Raw genomic sequence first — 17,825 nt, 5'->3', positions numbered from 1 at the left:
TGAGCTTCGCACATCGATTACCGTCAGATCGCCATGCGTATTTCACAATCAAAAGGAAGTGCTAGATGTCTCCTCGAAAAACTACCGAGAACGTCCCGCCTAACCGACACAAAACGAAGCATGTCTCCTTACAAGAGTAAATCCTCTGGGAGGAAATATCTTTACAAGGAAACAATTCATGTATCGCAGAGGTCTTTTGTCAATACAATCAGTTCACTTAACAGAACCACACACTTTCCCAGTGGATTTGTACTATTCCAGGGAACAACCCAGCGGTGATGTCTTTGGGAATTGGTCCAAGTGATCTGGTCGACCACCTTGTACAAAACCACAGCATGGATATTACTTCTTTTGAAAGGGGGTTCCATGAATCCCGCGTTTGTTCGGTACGGCTCCCATCTTTCTCCATCGTCTCCTTTACTTTGAATGTTTGAGATTGTCTTATATTAGTTTGCTGCCTCTTCATGTATGGACGAGTCGTGAACACGGTGATGCGGAATCAGTCAAACACAGAATCGATTGCACATAAGTCTAGTTAGCATCAGGACTTTTCAGAAGGATGAGTGAATCTTTCCAGAGTCTAGAGTGTATATTTTTAACAAGCAAAACAAACATCAAGCAGGTTTTTTTCGAGCAGTGACAAATCTAGGAGATTCGACAACTAGCCACGAAAACCAACGAAACGTCGGTAACAGGATTTCAGAAATGGAGGAGTTCTGAGGGTGCGGCAAATTAAGACTAGGAAGTTATAAATAAGCTAGAAAAGATTTGAAGTCAGACTGCAAGCGTTACACAATCACCCGGCTATTCCCCCATGTTAAATCAAATGTTCGACTGACCAGAGTCAGTTACGCGAAGTTTAATCAGTGTTTTGACCAAAGCGCGATTTAGTCGGCGAAAACCAGCCAAGGTCTTGTAGTCAAGATGTATTTTTAACTTACTAGTCTATGTGTCATGAGGATTTCCCACTCCGGTGAATCTCGTTTATCCTCATTAGAAGTGCTCACTCTGGAGCAACGAAATTTGCTTAGTATGGGGTTTTCCGCTGGTCAGAGTCTTCACTTGACTGCTACAGCAAACATACCCAACGGTGGTGCATTTGGCTCCCTCGTGAGTTAAGCCGATCGAAGTTAGAATCCAGCCGGGGAGTTACTGACTGTCTTCTAGGTAGCAGTCCAGTGGTTGGGTAAATTTCGCCGAATTATTGTTGATTATTGAGCTCGAAGTTCACGATTTCGGTCAGCTACAAAACGGGATATTCAAACCAATTAGTGTTTTTTCCAAAAGTGTTGAACATGTAACTCTCAACTGCATAAAACGGTGATCTTAAGGCCCTGGAAGCTAATTCTCTCAGACATAATGGTTGCGCGCGATAAAAGTAACTCGGAATAAATTCCAACTAGTCCAACATTTTTTTATTTTCAGGCCAATCTTAATGGCCAATTGGAGAGGTGGACTATTCGTCCTAGACTCATTTTATTAGAAAGGTATGCAGATATCTCGTTAACTTGGGTTAATTTGGGTGTGCAGAAGCATTTATCTGATGCAATGCAGGTGTAAATAATTCCGAGTGAAAGTGCGGAAAGTGATTAAGTTCCTCGTTTCGAACGGCTCTGACAAACTTACAATTTGCATCAAAAAATATCTACGTAATTTTCTTCTCTGGATCGGAATAAAAGAGGCAATTCTCACTAATTCTTTCCACTCGAGGATTGGACCGACGTTTGTCGGTTGTGTAGTTCTGGCGTGTCGTTTTGTTACTTCCAACTGCTAACTGGTACTTTGATATGATGTACTCTTTTGATACCCACCATTTGGTCGAATCTGGTTAAACAACACACGAGCTTATTGCAACCTTCACGTCTGACTGCGTATCTGACAGCAATAATCTCTGGGATAGTTTCTTCTCCGCCAAGTGTAGTCTTCTTGGTTTCTTAAGTGTTTACTTTACTCATTCCAACAACAGCTCAGACAGCTTGATAAAGCCTCTTAGAAGAAAGCCACAGACTTCGTAAACATCTCCTAGCTATCGGGTCAACAAACGAACACAGTCACAAATACAGGGTGTCTCATAATAAACGCTAAATTTGATTGGGCAAGTAAACATAGCCAAATAAAGAAAAGATAACAAAATATTTTATTACTGGTAGCTACATAAAGGTGGTTTTGTACGCAAGTGTTGATATTTTCTTGTTCACGATGGATATTAGTACGCGCATTGAACTATTGAAACTCCATTATTCCCTTGGTGAAAGCGCCACCGCTGCACTTCGTGGTTACAGATCCAAACATGGTCTCATTAAAGATCCTTTCACCGTGTCGACCATTACACGCTTGATTGCGAAACTTGAGTCCACTGGATCTGTATTTGATTTTCCTGGCAAAGGGAGAAAGTCTCTGAGTGATGAAAGAGCGCCCATTTTACAGAAAGCCGTCGAGCAACTTCAGTCCTGGGCACCATGGCATCCTCGTCAATAACTCAGGTGACTCAGTTGACCGGCATTCCCCGCGCCAGTGTGCATCGTATTGTGAAACGCCACCTTCATGATCAAGGCTCGTGTATATCATGAAAATAAACCAAGGAATTTGGTGGAGTTAAGAGCGAGAATTGAAGAGGAGTGTGCACGAGAAGTTAAACATGCTGTGTCTCACATCGCACACCGCCTCCAAGTTGTTATAGAAGAAAGGGGCGGTTTTTTCAAAATCTTTTGTAATACCAGTTTGTTCCCAGTAAACCGGTCTATGTAGGTCCACATAAAAAATGATAAATTTTTGGATTGGCGTTAAAGTTTTAAAATGGATATTTTTTTGCGTTTGTTATGAGACACCCTGTACGAGAGAAATTTACATGGTTTTCCTCCGTGATAAGAAACCGAGTTTTTACTAGTGTCAAAAATTGATTAACCAGTAAAATTTTACGAATTAGTTTTATCCTTCCGTTTGGATTTTGTCACACTTAGCTTTGGAATGTTCCACGGGTTAGATCGTTACGAATGCTGAAAGAACAGGGGAACCAACAGTTACAATATACAAAGCGCTGAAACATCTCCACGTAATGCAATCATTCCTCTCACTTAAAAATTGCCGAAATTGTCACATACGAGGCTCGAAATCATAGTATATTTCACCGTATAGTACGTTTGATTGAATTATATTTATAAAACTTATACATGACTTCCGTACCATCTGCGATGTGTGAACCCAGATCAATCAGGATAACAGCCCATCGGCTGCATCAATGCACGGACACTAATGTATTATTGGTTTGTCTTTTAAGGGGGTTGAAAGGAATAAATGTAGGAATTGTAGGAAGAAATGTAAAATGTCAGGTGTGGCGAAAGTAGATTTTCGTGAATTGTTGTCATTAGTTAAACCTCATATGTGACGTTCTTCATGACCGTGGACTCAGTCTGTTGTATCTCACAAATCGCCAACTCATGCTATTCTGAGCTATTCGACTTACTCTCCTCACACTCGAGCACTATATAGTGAGTATCATCCAAAGTGTGATGCTAAACTTAAAATTCTTGAATCCTCAGAGTTGGAATATTGGGCTATCGTCATACTCATCGTGATCAAACGTGACCCAAAAAACAGGAGCAGCAAATTCGATTTCTTAGTCATGTACGCCGGTGTCTACTCTGTTGGAACCCCAGCATCTGCGCACTTGCGCATGTTTTGTGGTTTCAGAATAGTCGAGTTTTATCTATCTTTGGAACGAAGCCCTTATGGGTCACGAACTGCTACCAGTTACTCTGAACCGTCAAGGAGAGTGTGTTTATAACCAATTATTGAAAAGTGAACCACTTTTGAAGAGTACTGTTCAGTTTTGAGCGGTACTTGGCAGTCGACTAATCCTGTCAAATCTTATCAGCGCAATTAAATTGCAGTACCTCAATAGCTGCTTATATTGTTACAGGTAAATACCATAACTTTGCCGTTGTTTCTTTAGTATGCTTTAACCTTGCTTCTCTGACAAGGTTACCACGAATACAACGCGAGGAGACCAAAATTCTAATCAGTTGTTTGTGGTCGAATTTAAATGTTCACCAAAGTAGCTGAGATGCTCAGGGTTAGAAACTCTCCTGACTTTCGGGAGGTGTACACCACCGATGATCCTCAACAAAGATGAAATAACCGTACAGTGCTTGTTGCTTTTTTAACCATTAATTAGACGAAATCTCGGTTAAAAATTGTTATAGGTAACAAATAGTGGTTGACGGACACAGCTGATTCTGTTCCGAAAATTCCATTGTTGGTCTGAAGCAAGAGAGCAAACCACGTACTGTATTGTCAAGATCCTTGATCCTTCCTTCCTTCCTGGGAATCCAAGATCTTTGCGTATATATTTCGGATACGGAACGTTAGAACGTTGCCCCGTTCATTGGAATTCTTGTTATCAATGTCTTTCCATAGGTCTTCAGTTATCCTGCTGCTTAACCTTTTGTGTGGATGTATCCTTCATTATTATTTTATGGCTAAACTGTGTTCAGGCACACAGTGATTCAAACATGTTGACCATTCGTTATATTGACAGGTCGTTATTATTACAGCGCCAAAAGTTAAATCATCGCGAGTGTTTCATACATCGAACCATCTATGTCCATCATCCACAACACTTCCGTATCAGCACTGGAATAAATACAATGGTAGGTTAGTTTTTTAAGTGATAAAAAGCAATGAATTCAACACTTAAGAGAAGTTAACTGGTGGTTACATCTGCAACGGAAGCACTGGAAAATATATCGCTGCTTCACGAACGCTGTTTCCACCCCACGAAACGCCGTTCGCGCTATATAAGCATGGCACACACGGTGGAACTCAAGCGTGATTACCAGGGTGAAAAATCCCGCGTTTAGACATCTACAGTGTATTCTACTTTGTTGCGAAAATCTGGGTATCCCGACAAGTCCAAATACCAGAAAGTTCTGTGACAACGGAAGGATGATCCTTGTTCGGTTTATTTACCGATACTGCTTCTTTATGCTGAACGATTTAGATATGCTCTCTTCTGCGGATGCAAGTTGGGCGGTATTCCCTTGTTTCATACCCAGATTTATCATAACCAAAATGGACAGAAACCCTTATCCATTAACAACTGGTTATCTGCACTTGTGTAGGCTGCATGCAACGGAAATAAACATATCCCATTCACAACATATCCAACGAATATTTAATTTGTTTCTAGTAAATTCACCAGATCAATGTTGCCACCGAGCACTTTTAGCGTAGACGACCTCGAGAATTTCACTTGGTGAAGATCTCGCCTGTCTGCGGAATAGCAGGGCGAAGACTAAATAATCGGCGTATCTTCAGCAGAACCACCTACTTGAAGCTTCAGTAGGAAGCGAACTTATGTACGCTACCCACTCAACCGCGCAATCATGATAGGTGGGACGAAACTTTGGCAAGTCAGTTGCCATTTCCGCTGATCAACAGCCAAGTACTTTCACTAATTTATACTTGAATGATTTCTCACAGGCCTTCACAAATCAGTGATTGAGTCCCAAACCCAATGCAGCACACCGTCCCGTGCAGTCGGCGAATTATTGGTGACCGCGCCTCCTTCAATTTATGAATCACTAAGCTCTCGCACTTAGGTCCCCAGCGGACCATTGTAAATGAGATATTCGGCTAGATTAATTTGAGTCTTCAATCAAATGAAACTGTGTGACGAAACTGATTTTCGGTATTGGCCTGTGTCCCAAACAACCGAAAAACGAAACAGTTCTCAGAAATGAACGGAAACTTTTTCAGTCTTTTTCCTTAAAGCGACACGGCATGCACTTACCTGCCGTATATATAATTGAGTACCAACTCAACATGACTGCGTTTAAACGCCAGGAATGTTCACAAGTCTTTTAGAAATTTGAATGATAATGTCAGCGGGAACTTTGGAAGCCTACCATCAATAGAATGTCTCTTTTTAGGGGTACTCTACTAATGAGCTTTGCCGTATGTATAGAGTAGTGGGTGTGACCAAACCTTCCAGATTTCGAGACCTATGTAGGTGTATTTGCCCCATGTAGTACCTGATGTACCAACTGCGTAAATGCGACGCACGTGTAACTGCTTGCAACTGCGATCTCGCTCTCCTAAAGTTAATGCTAAAGACCACGTTCGCTGGATATGTGTCCAAAGACTACAAAGCGTGATCAGTGTGTTTGGCAACATCAACTACTTAATAGAGGAAGTTATTTTGTGTAAAATCTTTTCATCCATTCCCCAAAAAGTTCCAACGGCCTTCAAAGCTTGCGCATTTCCTCTAAATCAGCACCAAAGAACTGTTCTCACAGCCTCTTTTTTTACGAACGCTTCTGATTTGTGTCGCTTAATCATTATGTGTTCCACACTCATTGTATTTTTTCGTGCTATAAAATTTATGTTATCTCTCAGTTCACTGCCCAGAACAGACAAACGTATCAGGCCCAACTGAACTGACATCCAACGCTTGTCCATTGTGCAGTAGAACCAAATGGTTTATTCAATATCCTGCTGAACAGACAGTTTTCCGGCGGCGACTGAAAACCTTTTAGCTGGTTTGTCTAAAATTTGGGCCAAAATCAAAACGGAAAATAAATTTATCATATCTATCTAAACATTGAAGCAATTTCAACAACCAATATATATAACCTTCTAGCTTGTTATTTGAGTGCCGCATAGTTGATAGGCTCTGAGATACACTAGTTTGCCACAAGTTGGTGTGAAGTGCAGTCTTTTCATACATTATATATGCTTTAATATATATGCTGGACATAATATTATAATAATCTTATAATTATGTTTTGTATTATATATTTCACATTATTATTATGACATGCATATACATACATATACCTATACATAATATTTATATCATATTTTAAATTATGTGCGCAAGTTAATATATTGACAAAGCTTCAATTTTGTTCAGCATTCTATTTAGTTATCGGTAGTAGAGTTGCTCCAAAGTTTTACACATCCAAAGTTTCTACATCTGGTCCCTTTTGCGATGGCCAGCTCATTTTCCACGGTGAGGGAATGTAAATTGTCTCAAGGATAATTCAATCGGTCAACCTTTAGTGGGGGGAGATGTTCCAAGTGGTTAGAGCGCTAATTTATTGACCGGAAAGTCCGTGGTTCGAACCCGACCTCCGCCTCTCGACTTCCCCCGTATAGGCTTGGGCAACCCGGCATTTATCCCAGACCTCTTGCAACCTTCGGGTGGTATGGCAGTTAGGCACCTGAAGGATGCTACAGCTGAACGTTTCTCTTTCTTTCTTCCCTTCAACCTTTAGTGGGCGGTGATCATTGTAGCCGTAATGCTTATAGGATGACTCCACCCATTTTCAGGTGAGTCACCTAAACCGCGGACCCACTGCCCGTTCGTTTCATCTTTTAGGGAAGAGGGAGACAAATGTACTGGGCGTTGGTTAAAAAGCTGTCGAAGCGTCTTCCTCACTTACCACTTAATGCAAGTGATCCTAATCAGTCAAACGAACCGCTGTGATCATTTAGTTGACTTCGAGTGCCTGAAATGCAAATCGGTCAGTAGATCAGCAAGGCTTGGAGAAACATCATCATCTATGACCTGAATCAGCGATAGTGGCTTTTCACTCTTCAGCTTTTCTAAGCAAACTGATCGGCGATTATGTGAAACCGTTAATCGCAGTTTGGCTTCGTGATCCACTGACATCGGGATTGTAAAGGGAACTTGCGACAAATAACGTGCCAAGGAGAATCTATCTACTTGTCCTGGTTGCCGAGCTTAATTTCGAAATAGTGTTGGTAACTGAGATGTTGTCTATTTCTGGTACCAAAGATGTAACCAAAATCGGGTGACAGGACGAGCTTAAAAGGGGACTATTAAGGCTTGATCTGTTAACGCGAAGTTTACCACAAGCTAGTCAGTTAACCTAGTTGGCGCAACAAGATCTTAGAAACGTCCTTTTTACTCTAAGTTGGAATGGTATCGGTTGGTGGTTGGGTGGCTGTCGGGAATATGGCTTTCTTCACAAACTGAAAGAGATGCTTTGAAGGCATCGAAAATCGGTACATTAGAGATCAGCCTAACATTCACAATAAAACTGTGTGGTGTGTCACGTTGACAAAAATCATTTGCATATTATATTTGTCTTCACGAGTGATTTGACCGAAATCCAAGGGGATCTCTCGTTGATGGTATTCAACCAAATTCGCCGCATAAAGAATTTCGGGATATTAAAGTATTTTGTACATGCAACACTACTAAGAAAACTGATGAAAACCCACGACAGTACACTGCCGGTTTTGTTTTTTTTACAGCTCAACATATAGACCAAATCTCCGAAGGTTTGAACACATATCTGCTTGCTAAGTTAGCTCAAGCTGAAGACCAGTGGATTTTTGTCTGCTATTAAAAAACATGGTAGACAATAGTTTCAGCTCATTTGCAGTGGGTCCTCCGTTAACATTGTCTTAATTTACAAGACCGCCTTCATTTGCAAACACGTGTAACTAGTTAGTATTCAACAACACAGAAAGATTGGTGGATGCTCGTAGACCAGGCTCATGTGATAAAACCCGGAAAGAACGGAATAGACAATAAACTGTTTCGGAGTTTCCATTAACTTTATGGACGGTTACTGGACGGGAATTAACTGCAATTTGTCGAATGTGGCCTGTTTCTGATTGCGCTTTTTTGGAGAATGCCCTTATGTTACGCCGGGTGGTATTCAGAAAGATTTGGCACAACAAGTACTCTCGATCAAAGCATTGGGCTGCTGATACTCAAACTAAGTGGACTCACGTTGATACGAATGGGAAACAGATTTGAGGGATCGCGCTGGAATACTTTTCAGTCTTTGATTTTGCTTCCACGTATATCCGCTTCCAGCTAACGCAACTGGCAAAACAAAACTGACTTCATAAAGGAAACTACTCACCAGGTAATAAAGCTAGTGCCTTCATTGACTAGTTTCAGAAAGTTCGAAAATCGTCCCAAAGGACCAATCATACAGACGTGTTAATTTTGCTTCATAATGAAACACTGTTTTTTTTCATGGAGGAAAGTACTCACAAGGTTGCTGAAAACGCCCCGACAGCCCACGACCAATTTTGTCCTTCTTAGGTCTCATTAGGTAGGCGCGGTCCCCGAGTTTCCTCATGATCTACTTGAACCCAAATTGCACTGTTTTCGAGAAATACACTCATCTGCGCATCAATTTGTTTTTTACGGGAGACTCATTCAGTCTCTCGTTTATGATACTGTACAACTTAATGTGCTGCACACAGGCCGCCCCAGGGTTCGGTTGGCACGATATTCGAGATATCGCAGTATATTTTCATAAAGGAAACTATTCACAAGGTTGCTGAAAATATGAAAATATACTGCGATATCCCGAATATCGTACCAACTGAAACATGAGGCGGCCTGTGTGCAGCACATTCAGTTGTAGAATATCATAAACGAGGAATTCATTTGAGTCTCTCGTGAAAACCGATTTGATTTGCAAATGAGTGCATTTCTTGAAAAACTGACTTCAGTATGCTAAGACCACGTAGTTCTTTACTCCCTTAGAGCTACACTCCTGTAAGACGATGGAAGTAGCTGCTGTGCGATAAATTACTTTTGCATATTCAAAAATATACGATGCCAAAAGGCAATAATAAGTTTTGAAACTCGTTTCTCACGATCAAGTCACAGACTTACTATAAACCTTGTTATACCTGTGCTGCAGTTTGGATGAAACAGGTTTCTAAACTTCCCAGAGGAGGCAAACCAGATGAGTAGTAAAATGGCAAAAGTAAAAAAAGTCAAGCGTTCCATTGACTGTGAGCATGGGGTACCCATTTGGGTGGTGTTCAAAGAACGGTGTTCTCTTTGACGATACAGACCATACCTTACTGTGTTGGTGATATTTGTGATAGCTGGACAAACAGATAGCGTCTGCAATTTTGTCATTTTAATTTGTCCATGAATGAGGCAAGGTATTGACGTAGCACAGTACTCATAAGCTTGCTGAAATTTCTTCGACGTAGAGTATTATTTGTTCTTATGCTCGGTCAATGCGGTTTCTTCTCAGGTTTTAATGCTCCTAAAACGGACCACCCACGCTGATCTGTGAGAATAGTCTTTGTTTGAGATTCAACTGTGACTATATCGTATGGGTGGTTATCACCTCTCTGATCAATAACTATCAGTACTTGGTGCATTTGGACATTCCTGGATGCTGTGTGTTTTGTGACACGCGTGGCATTATGACTACTCTGATTTCCTTCCTCGACGAAACAGGTGATCCGCAAGTGACATTTTTGGAAACGCCATCCGAAGAAAACTGTAGAATCGCCATGTACCACCAAATTAGGCGGGTTCCTTTTTTCCCGCTGACTTCCCCCGCCANTACCACCAAATTAGGCGGTTTCCTTTCTTCCTGCTGACTTCCCACGCTAGCCGGTTGGCAGTTTAGTAAAGCTCCAGCATCTCCGGTCAGCATTTAACCATGAAAACAGAGGCAGTTTCATGAGAAACTCAGTTTAGCTATCTCGGTTTCCTCTATCAGCGATGCTGTCACAGGAGTAGATGGAAAACGAGAATTCAATCTCGAGAATAAGGTTGGAAATTGTTGAACACAGTGAAAACGGGGCCAGAGCAGTCAGACGTTCATCTGCTCCTTTCTCAGTACGATTTTTTTGTCGACATGGCTTTGTACGCGGCAAGTAAAAGCCTAACTTCTTCACCCACCCGTTAACTCTGATCCGCACTCATTCAATCTCCGCTATTTCTATTAGGTGTCCTCTGATTTTAATCTCTTATGGGTTCATGTAACTCACGGCATGGAAAACATTGGGCAACTCAACTAGTGAGTAGGTGTTTTGTCGAGTTCATACTATGAGAGTAGTCAGTACAAAACTGTGATTTACCTGTCCATTTCCTTTGCATTACTTTTTTTCAGAGACAGTAAGTTCAATGGAACAGCTGGGATTATTGTTTTGTTGTTGTCACCCTGCATACTCCAAACAAATATGGACATTCTAATCGTATTACTGTTGTCCATTTTTGTTGTGCATTGAGACCAGTATCGTATCTTCCGTCCTGTGGTTTTTCTGAGAAGTAGACTGATTCAGGCTTTCCCCCGTAACATACAGTTCACGTAGTCTTTTGCGCTTCCCTCACTTACCGTCCGCTATCTTATACTGTGTACGGTCAATGCATGCTTTAGTCCGTTCGTCCTCAACCCCTGCTGGATTTTTGCGGTCTTTGAGACAACTGGACTCATATCTAGCAAACTACCCCACGTCAAATGTGTAACAGCTAAATACTGCCGGGAGCATTCCTCACATAGTAAACCAATTTGGCATCATTCTCAATGCTGACTGCCTATATGTTTATTTAAATTGTTCTATCACCAAAGAGGTGCCCTCAGAACAGAATATCGTTACTCCAACCAGTCCAAAACGTGTCTTCCACGGCTAAATAGTCGACTTTACGCCTTCGGGAATACAGCGAGACGGAATGGTGTAGGAACGCCCATAAAACTGAGCGGAGATAGCGAACTGAACCATTTGAATCAATTGATGCAGATACAGTATATAGCCGTTGCTTGTGTACGTGATCGGTAGAATACTGCGTATCTGTGGGTAGTGAGTAGTTTCTCAACTCTTGACCACGGATTCTTGTTGCAAAGCTATTTTCACATAAGAAGCAATTCTTTTGTTTCCGAGGTTTAATACGATCAGCAGTCTAACCGCAACTGAACAATCAGACACTGAATGGCAGTCTATCTAAAACAAGAGGGACCGTTGTAACAGCTTCTCGGTCCTAAATTTGTTCCGGAAAATGTTCCGAAAAATTCTGCTGCACTGTGTAAACGGTACATCCATCTTGTGAATTGTCATCAGTGTACACCTGATGGCATTTGGTTCAGTGCGTGAATTATATCGACAAAACTTGCCCACAAGTGGCCAGTGGACTTGCGCTTCCATAGGGTATTTCACCACCTGTCTATCAAACATGCAGTTCAAGTCAGGTGGTCTGTTTCAGACGGGCTCACCAGCTAGAGCGATAAACGACTGATGGAATCAGCTGATCATTTATAATCGATCTATGCAGAAACTTTTAGGGTTTTGCTCTACATTTGCGTGTTGATGTTTCAGGAATTTGAGAAAATGCTGTTGAGTTCATTCAGCTCAATATTTACTGAGCTTGTGAAAAGTCCGGTCCCTCGAATAAAATTAATGAACCAGATATCTTTCACAGAAAAACTCTAATCACAGCTGATCAGATGTAACTGTTACTGCTGGCGTAAAACGAAAAAAACAACTTATGCATAAGCACGAAGATTCCGAGATCAGCCATATCACGTGAGATAGGGTCGGGGATATGCGGAGAATCAATATGCGCTAAAAAAGTCACCTGATTAAATACCATTGACTGACTTCTAAACGGATCAGTGGCGCGGTTTTGTGATTGAAGCTTTAACGGAGATTAAAGGCAGATAAAACTGAAACCTGCTGGCGTTGAATGTGAAACATTCGTTTGTTTGCCATAAAATGAGATGCGTAGAATGGTCAGCCCTAAAGGCAGCAAAGTATGTTCCAAATATGGATTGTCAGTGGAGACGTATGCCAACACAATAGTAGTCATAAGTTTTTTTCGTACAAGTAAACATGTGCCTTCTGCGAAACATTTTTGTAGTGGATATCTAGCAGTTTCTCATCCTTACGAAATCCGACAACTTTACATTCTCTCGTTTTGACGTTTCCAAACTGACTCCATTTTCGTCGATCACAATGCAGCGTTTATTATGATCCGATTGGCTACGCTAATCGAAATATTGGTTCCTGTGTGTTTTGGAAAAAACGATCAATCATTTTGGAGCCGAAAGGTTGATTAAAATCTGAACATCATCGCTTGAGCAATCGAGCATTAGGTTTAAACAAATGAAGGAAGACAGTATGTGCGTTACATTTCTAAAGTCTGTTCACAATTAACTTGCACATGGTATTGCAACAAGCTAGTGGTTACTCAAAACCCACTCTTCGAATACATCGAGATTCTGACTGCTACAACCCCGGAGAAAAGTTGAATAGACCTTTGGAAACATTAAACTTCTGGTGGTTTCTGATAAATTCTAAGCGGTTGCGGGATTCGTGGAATTCGCGTTGTATGAAACGTCCTCCTTCTGTCCTCATGAATTTGTTCTGATGGGTTCATATCAAAGGTAAGAAGTACTGGACGTGAGTTTCGCTCTTGTTGGAGCTCATCAACAGTGTATATCCTTGGCCCTGCCCAAGTTTGAACTCCGGGCATCTGACATACTAAGCGAACGTGCTACACTACTCCACCAGCACACGGTGGCCGTGCCCGAATCACCACGTCTGACTCGGTCAGTGTGTTCAAGCTCGATTAATGTGACTGTTTGCCCGGAACTCCGTACTACGAACTCCGTACGGGCTCTAATAGAAACGAAAGTCGAGTTCAGTACCTTATCCCTTAGAGTGAACCTATCAGAATAATGGCGCCAGGACATGACGAAGCATGTTCAGAGAAGAGCCATCTGAACGCGATTTCTTCAAAGATCCCCGTATGCATTGACAAATCAATTACTTTCATTCATTGCGGTGGTGATTAATGACCGATGATGTGAGTAGTCTAATATTTCTCCTAGAGTGTAGTTACGCTACTCCATAACAATAATCTCTGCATCGTTAGTAGTGGCTTCCCTCAATTTCATCGCGCCGTGACTGGACTGATGAGATCGACCTTAAAACTAGCAAGAACACTGTTTGAAGACAAGTGTAATGTTTGGAAAAACTTGCTCCAGAAATACCTCTTGCGTGTAAACCCTCCTGCAAACCCTATCCTGTACACTAACTCGTAAGTGCTTCCCAAAACTAATGAGGAAGGAAGGCATAACGCACTCAAAACTCCTGTGTGATTGATTCCTTTTTCTCACATACATTCTAGCTCAACTCGGGATATTCAAACGTGAAATGAGTCCACTCAAGCTAATACGGATACAGAATATCCGTAAACGTTTGCGACAAAATGTATAAAAACTGCTACATTGATCTTGATCTAACTTCCCCAATCGTCTGAAGTGGGCTATTACTGTCATAAGCTTCTTTCTTCGCCAGACAGTCTCAATGAGGTTCATTTCCAGACTATGAACCCTATCAATGAATACTGATCAGCAGGCTGGTATAATAGGTGGAGTTGTGCGACGCATTTTATTGACATTTATAGCCAGACACTTTCCATGTGAACAGATGCAGTTCTTCAGAGTTTTATGCCTACTTGATCTCTTCAATCAAAATTGACCGGTTGGCAATAAAGTTACCAAATTCCGTTTTGATTGCATCTTCTAGGATACAGCCTGCTCCTCATCCTTGAGTTTTTGTGCATTAGTTTTATTCCACACACTCCGACATTAGCGAACAGCCGATCGTCCTTTATCTAATTATACAGGGCTATTGGTCAGCTTATCCACAGGACGCATTTTGCTAGTGAGCATCACTTGGGATTGGAAACAAGACAGACTTCACCTCGTAACGTGAAACTTACTGCTTCAGATAAATACTTCCCTGCCCGTCACTCATGGAAAGATACTGTGCTCACAGTCTAAACTTCACTTTTTTTGACCTTGACAGCATTCTACGTGCTGACGAATTCCTGTACTTTACTCGCTGGGGCTTGTGCATTCAGCTCCAACAATTTACTTATATCTATCTAAGCTTAGGTAAACGTCTTACAGTTTTGAGTATTCTAACTTGCGACGGGTTGCAGATTAGTCATATAAGCATAAGTCGAATTGCTTCGTCTGAAGTTCGGCGGTCCATTGTATGTGCAGCACTAAGGATTGCCTGGTCTCACGTTCGTGTACCCTGATGTGCGGTTTTATATGCTTAACTGTGGTTCATTCACTTCAGACCTGTTGCCAATTTTAGATCCTTGTTCGGACAAAGCCAAAGTGGACTGAATGCTTCAGTGACTGAACAACAATTTTCCACTTCCGGACAACTCTTTGGTTTGCTGTGTAGTTTTCCGAGTGAATTGTCCCCATTGTACACATTCTCTGCTGTTTTGCCGTGATTTTAGGTGTGCGTATAGCCTGGCAGGGTAAAACTTTTGCCTTAGCTATAATCAATAGCATGCCAGCCGTTGGTGGTCGACAGGAGTTACGGACGTATATCATGCATCCAGCAGGCTGGTCTAAAGAACCATCACAGCAACATTCAATTTGACCTCCATAAAAGTGTGGTAAAAGTTGTGGAAAGCAAAAACAAATAATTGTTGAGAGAGGTTGGTAAACTTATAATACCTAATCATTAAAAAAAGCAATGAACAAGTTCAACGTAAAGTCACTATTCCTCTGAAAATATACAGCCAGTTACACTAACGCCTTAATGTGTTGTGGTTTTGCTTTGTCTTGGGATACATCTTTTTTCGGAGTAAACCACCAGAGTCCACAAGCTTTTGCAATCCGGATTCATTTTTCATCATATATGTATATGTATGTAGTATACCTGTTGTACTTGTGCCTATGTTGTTCATTCAGGTGATACTCATCGGTCGACTAACCGCTATTTGCTTTATTAATTTTAGCTGAGGCACTCAATGAGATATGTGCGCATCGCGTTCGGGAAACAGAACCTTGCCAGAACAACTCGCTCCTTTCGACCACAACAAACGAGATAGATACCGTAGTAGTCGGGGGTATAGTCACCCCTGAAGAACCTATTCCAGGTTCTCCGTTGCACGAAGACTATGCCACTCAGTCTTCTTATTCATCTTTGAGCTCATCACCGACAGCGGGATCGCATTCTGATAATCCACCGAAAGTTGCTGGGTTACCTTCACTCCACAAACCACCGGATATCAGTATAAATCACATTGATAATTTACCACGGACAGCGGATCACAGAGAATCATTGTATCCATACTCGCTTTATCCTGGACTGCCCAACCTAAACTACGAGCCACCTGTTTATAATCAGGGGAATTATCCATGGTCTCATGGACAGTATGGCCCTTCGAATCGCCTAACGACAGCCAGTCCTATCCTTGTGGATGAGTGGTGATGATTACCTGGACAGGACTGGAAACCATTGAATTAACGTACAAGCTGCTGACAGTACAAGCTTATCACCAAGGTCTTTCATGGATTCCCTAATTGCCTATCCGTAGCTGACTGTATCAAGCCACGAGAAACGAGTTGGTATCCTCTTTATCTGTGTGAACTTTATGACTCTAAATCATTTCGGACAAAACGACTGCATGGCAGTCGGTATTTCTCGTGTTAATTGTCATCTGTTGGTTTCACGCTATTCGCCCCTGTTTCGCCAATCAAGAACACTAGTTTTTGCTTCGTCGCGCAGATTTTACAGGAGATACAGTATAACATATCGTTTCATAAAAAAGCTTTATTGCCGTTGTGTCGATTTCCTATGGGAAGTCTGGGGGAAGCACCAGTTATATAGATATTATTAGTATGGGAGAAAAGTTATGAGAATGGTCCTAGATAGAACACTTATCATAGGATGGATGAAAACTCGCCGGTAGCCACCCAACAGTCTCACCTCTTTTGCTGTACAGTAAGGACGCCTTATTGCAGTCCTTATACGATTTTTTCCACTGTAATACCCACAAAACTCTTGTATTTGGAGTCACACACCTAGCTACGAAATAAGATACTGGTAAAGAAAGTATCTTTAAAAGAAAACATTACGCGTGGGGCTGTTCAAAGCTCCCCGACCTTCCACGATCAGATGTGCCTATTTTAGAGCTCATCAGGTAAGTGCAGTTCCCAAATTTCCATTAACTTTATGTTCTACTTGAACCCGGATTACGTTGAACCTGCGAAAAACACCCAGTTGCACACTAAGTCGATTTTGGCGGAGTACTCAGCGGAACCTCTCGTCCATGATATCCTTTAAATAAGTGTGGCACACAAAGGTCACCTTACTTTTCTCTTGATACCCTATTCGGAAAATCACGTGATTTGAAATAACAAAGAATGCCCAATGAAAACGTATGGAAACAAATAGAAGACTGATGACTGTTGCGCGCGAATTGTCGTCAGTGATCATTCAGAAGCGTTTGACTAACAGTATCTTGAGGATCTGCTTGTGAATTANATTTCTGGCAATGGTAGCTGCGTACATAAGGTTGCGAACGGCTATTCTGACTATCCGATTTCAAACCTCATATGGTAGGCTTCAGATTAGCACTTAGCTTTCATTTGTACACATGTTTCAAAATAAGAATACAAAGTAAAACCTTCGCAGCTTTTTACCTGGTTTTCCCGGAAATTTTTTTTTGTATCAGCTGTCAACTTTATCACATAATGAAGAAGCGAGTACGATTAAGTTTGCCGGCGGATCCAGTAAGGTCTCTATGCTCACTTGAGGAGATAGAACTGAAAACGTGTAATTCTTGACTCAATAATGGCTCGGAAATCTTGGGGAAAATGTGCACTTTGTCGACACAGGTGAGACATACCAAAACATGTTATTCTAGACGGTCGTTCAACAAATTTACCTGCTACATCACTGGCAGAGACAACAAATCCTTTGAAATAAGTGAGGCAATCCAAAAACTCCAGTGCATTTTCCTGAGCTGCAAGGAGATGCATCCCTAACGGAGCTTAGGATACCGTACATGCTCGTCCCCAATCCGCAGTCATAGGTATGCGATGTTGTCTGCCTTAGCAGTCTACCCTACAGTAAGTCCTACACGCTTCAGTGTTTAGTGGACCAAAGACTGATTACCTGTGATCAGAAACTCGATTGGAACAAGAGACATTCGATTCCCGCGGACTTGCTACTCAAGAAATAAAAGAAAAGATTGGCCGTAAGTTCAGAAA

This window comes from Opisthorchis viverrini (assembly GCF_000715545.1).
Source record: "Opisthorchis viverrini unplaced genomic scaffold opera_v5_193, whole genome shotgun sequence".
Lineage (NCBI taxonomy): Eukaryota > Metazoa > Platyhelminthes > Trematoda > Opisthorchiida > Opisthorchiidae > Opisthorchis > Opisthorchis viverrini.
This window is presented reverse-complemented; position numbering follows the sequence as displayed.